Raw genomic sequence first — 5,078 nt, forward strand, 5'->3', positions numbered from 1 at the left:
TACCTTCAGGTGGATCTACCAAGGTCCAGACTTGATTTGAGTGCATTGAGTCAATTTTTGATCTCATTGCCTCTAACCATTTCTCGAAGTCGATATCTGATAGCGTCTTGTCATAGGTCTTGGGATCATCACCATGAACCCCATTTTCTGTGAAGAATATTTCCTCTACATCCTCTTGTATGATACCTAAGTACCTTTCAGGAGGATAAAAAATCCTAGTCGATCTATGAGGTGGAAGAGGTTGTATTAGGACTGGTTCTGATTGATTTGGTTCCTCAGGTTCTTTAGCTCGTTGCTCTTGGAAGACATTCTCCTTAAGCTTAATTATTCTTCCGATGCCACCATTTTGAATAAACTATTTTTCAAGAAAAATAGCATTTCGACTCACAATCATATTGTGGTCTTTCAAAATATAAAAATAGTATCCTAATGACTCTTTAGGATATCCTATGAATCGAGCTCTAAAAGATCTGAACTCTAACTTGTCCGTCTGCTGTCTCTTGACATGAGCCAGACAATCCCAAATTCTGAGATGATTCAGACTTGGCTTCTTACCATGCCATATCTCATATTGTATGGTAGGAATGGTTTTAGAGGAAATTCTATTCAATACATAAATTATTGTCATGAGACAATGTCCCCAAAAAAATTCAGGGAGGTCCATGAAGCTCATCATGGAACGGACCATATCTAATAGGGTCTGATTTCTCCATTCTGAAATCCCATTGAGTTGAGGCGTTCCAGGTGGAGTCCATTGAGAGACTATACCATTATCCTTAAGATAGTCTAGAAACTTCCGACTAAGGTATTCACCTCCTCGATCTGATCGAAGAACCTTAATGGGCTTTTCTGTTTGTTTTTCACCTCATGTTTGAATTCTTTGAACCTTTCAAAAGCTTCAGACTTGTGTTTCATTAGAAATACATATCCATACCTAGACATATCATCGATAAAGATAATGAAGTAGACATAGTTGCCTCTAGCCGGCACATCAAATGGGCCACACACATCCATATGTACTAGGGCAAGTAGGTCTGTGGCCCTTTCCCATGTCCCACAAAAGGAAACTTGGTTATTTTGCCTTGGAGGCATGATTCACAAACTGGATATGATTCGAAAGTCAACGGACTCAATGGCCTGAATTTCTCTAATTTGTTAACCCTGTCTTTCGCTATATGACCTAGCCTTAGGTGCCACAGATACCTATTATTTAAACTATCTCTAGGCCTTTTAATTCCTATGACATTCACATTTTGCTCGATATTAAATACAGATACATCAACATGTAACTGATAGAGACCGTTAATGACAAAATCATTTGCAACTTTATTATTTTCATAAAAAATATTACAATGGTCCTTATAAAAGCTAATCACATAGCCTTCTTGTGCTAAACATGAAACAGAAATCAAATTCCTGCTCGCTGCAGGTACATAATAACAGTCTTTTAAAACTAAATTTAATCCTAATGATAATCGCAGAGGGTAGATTTTCACGGCCACAGCAGCAACTCTTGCTCCATTTTCGATGCATAGGATCATCTCCCCATCCCTCAGCCTCCTGCTCTCCTCAAGATCCTGCATAGAAGTGCACAAATGAGCACTAGAACCAGAGTCAAACACCCAACTGGATGCAGAAGAAATTGTAAGGTTAGATTCTAAAATGAGCATACCTCCAGAAGGACCATCCTTCTTATTCTTTAGGGTGGCCAGGTACTGAGGACAGTTCTGCTTCCAATGGCCATTTGATTAGCAGTGAAAATATTTTTCCTTATCAGCAGCCTTCTTCTTCTGTTCTGTCTTCTTCTTCTTGCCATCCATCTTCTGCTTCTTCGCAGACTTCTTTTTCTTTCCAAAAGACTTTCTCTTGAAAGAAGTCCACTCCATAGTAAGAATTGAGTCTTTTGAATCCTTCATAGAAACTCAGCCATAACCAGCATGTTCATTAACTCGACCAATATACGCATCTTATGCATATGGAAGTTCATGATGAACTGACCATATGCATCGGACAAGGACTGAAGGATCACATCAATCTGAAAATCCTTGTCTAAGATGATACTGAGTTTTTCAAGCTCCTCAAGGTCCTTGATCATTGTCAAACAATGATCTTGAATTGACTGCCCATCACGCATCTTGGCCTTAAAAAGTCTTTGACAGACTTGATACTTGGCTGCGCGACTCTGTTCACCAAATAACTCTTGCAGGTGAGCCAACATTTGGTAGATAGTCAAAATATTCTCATGCTGGCGTTGCAAGTCATCAGACATTGCACCCAACACGTAGTACCTTGCTTTGTTATCATCATCCATCCACTTTTTCAAAGATGCTCTCTGTTTAGCAGTCGGACGGCTGGCATGGCAGGTGGGTCCTGATCCAAGACATGAGTCAATTTTTTGAAACCTAAAATAATTCTGTAGTTCCTCAACAGTCTTTAAAATTGGGTCCAGTCAATCTGTGGGTGTCTAGTATTTTGGTCAGGGGGTTGGAGGTAGACATGTTTCTTTTAGAAAGTTGAAAGTTTCTAGTTAGATTTTGTAATCAAACTTAACCAATTTATTTAGGAGTTTCATTTTTAAATAAATTATGCTCCCACTATTTTCTCAGATCCCTACACTCCCTTGGTAGAGATGTGAAAATCTCCGTGATCAGTGATTTCTAGTGGATGGTGCGATCTCACCAACTGGCTCATCACCTCACCTAACAGTTATTAGTGATGGATCAACCGATGAGTGGACAACTCTTATCCAATGATTCTCTAATCATGGTGCATTCAAAACTTGATCTCTAATTCATGAAGCTCACCGTGTCTGAAATATTTTTTCAATCCTTAGTTAAGTCAGACCCACCATTTGCATGAACTAGATTCCTGATTGGATCCCTCACCGTATCCGAAATATTGAGCCCAACCCATCCTCTAATTCGTAGCATCCAATGCCTAATGGACATGGTTGCATCTTCCTGGTGCAACTGAGTCACTGTAACCAGTCGAGAACAATCAACTCCGAAAAGGGCCCGCACATCCACAATGGTGGAAGACCTAGACTTAATATTTTTTTAGGGAGATTTGATTTAGGTCTCATTAAACTTGACTTGATATAGTCATAACAATTATGACTAACCTAGTGGCATGGGTCATCTTGAATTGTTAGCCACCTCAAATCAGAATTGAGTCGACACATATGGCCAGATAAGTGAGATCGATGGAAGGGATATATCATTAACTCGACAAAAATGCATTCGAGTCGAGTAGCTTCCAATTAAAAATCAGTCGGTCGTATCTGCCCAACTTACCTTAGACACCAAATTATCGAACCATAACTAATTGGGTTAGCCTACAATCCAGACTCTAACCACTGAGCCAAATTAGGTCTTAACTTGATCGAGTCACATCTAAATATGATTCGATCTTGACCTAGACTTAATCCCATTAGGCTGGTAAATTATTATCTTTTATGATCCCACCTAACCAACTCTTGATTCGATTTAATCAACCGCTAGACCTAATTGAGCTACCCAAGTCCGAATCTAATTTTATGAAAATATCTTCGATCTGAAATTTTCAATTTTAGACCAAATTGATTTCATAAACTTAATTCATTAATTAAGTTTGGGTTCATAAAGAAAACATATAAAATAAATCCTAGGATTTCAGGATCTAGGATTTTACAGAAAAGTAAGTTTTGATTTCTGATTAAGGATGAATGCACGGTACCCCTACACGTCATAAGAACACCCCATTGAATGAGAAGAGAGAGTCTTAAAACCCTACTTTGTTCTTATGATTGGACGGCCATGAGGAATACCTTAATCAAAAATATAAATTTAACTACAAAACTAGTTAGATGTAAATTTACATATCTCATATACAATTTAAGATCTAATTAATACATGCTTTACATACATCTCATGTATCAAAAATTGATCTAATTAATATACTTTCAAATCTGATACATCACATGTAATATCTAAAAAATAAAATTTAAATTGAACTATTCAAAATTAAATCTATTCTAGACAAGTTACTGGAACAATTCTACAACCAGTCTAGGCATGCAACAGATCAATTTTATGAAAAAATTAAAATTTTATTTTTTATTTTTTGATCTGATTATAATACTTATAATATCAAAAAAATAAAGAATAATTAAATTTAATTCATATTTTAATCTCATTAAAATATAAAACTTAAGACTGTTCATGGATTCAACTAATCCTAGTCTAGTCATGCATCTCATGCATGTTAGATCTTATTAGATTTAATTTTAAATATTTTGATTTCAGATCTTATCATATCTGATATGATATCTGAAATCTTTTAAATATTAAATAAATAAATATAAAAAAATTAGATCTAAATTAGATCTAAAATAGAGCCAAAAACCTGGCTCTGATACCAGTTGACGGAAAAACCACCTTTTTCTTTTATAGGATCTTCCAGATTTCATCAAATCAGGGGCAGAATAATTTAAAAATTTTATCCTATACTGTTTCAGATCTAATATTTGTTAGATTTAATTTTATTATTTGATATTTAAAAATCTAAAATTAAATCTAAAAGTATGAGAAGTATAGACATACCTCAAGGGTAATCCGATTACCCTGTAGATGATCTCAGTACAGCCTGAGATTCTGATGTAGCCACATAAGTGCCTGGCCTCTACCGATATCTACTCAGGCAAAACCTGGAACTCCTTCTGAAGTTGGAGCAGCAGCCTATCGAAGATGTCCTACAGCCTTCCTGTTCCAGGCATCACCACACCTTTTTCTTGCACCAGATTCATGTCCAACTCCTTGGACATGAAGAGGGGAGATAGGAGAGCAAGGAGGACATGGAGAAGAAGGGAGGGGGCAGCAGCTATTAGGTTTTTTGCATAAAACAACTTCAGCCTAAAATCCCAGGCATAGAAGGGTTTATATAGACCCTGTATGCTGTGCAGTGCCACATCATTCAACCAATCAAAAAATTCTAATAAATTTTGAAAAAATTTTGATTGGTTGCTTGATGTCATCTGATCACATTAGATAAGAATCCAAGCCTCTATCTCAAAGTTGGCACCAACACTGGATAAGGACAAA

General features: G+C 36.6%; 1 long non-coding RNA gene across 1 annotated transcript; it reads right to left on the bottom strand.

Moving 5' to 3' along the window:
* Positions 1–1,367: 1,367 nt before the first annotated feature.
* On the bottom strand, positions 1,368–4,841 carry LOC140856983 (uncharacterized). The gene is made up of 3 exons (XR_012140484.1): positions 4,581–4,841; positions 1,673–2,370; positions 1,368–1,577 (listed from the first exon to the last, which is right to left on the bottom strand). It is a non-coding gene; the product is annotated as an uncharacterized lncRNA (long non-coding RNA).
* Positions 4,842–5,078: the final 237 nt, after the last annotated feature.

This window comes from Elaeis guineensis, chromosome 4 (genome assembly GCF_000442705.2).
Source record: "Elaeis guineensis isolate ETL-2024a chromosome 4, EG11, whole genome shotgun sequence".
Taxonomy (NCBI): domain Eukaryota; kingdom Viridiplantae; phylum Streptophyta; class Magnoliopsida; order Arecales; family Arecaceae; genus Elaeis; species Elaeis guineensis.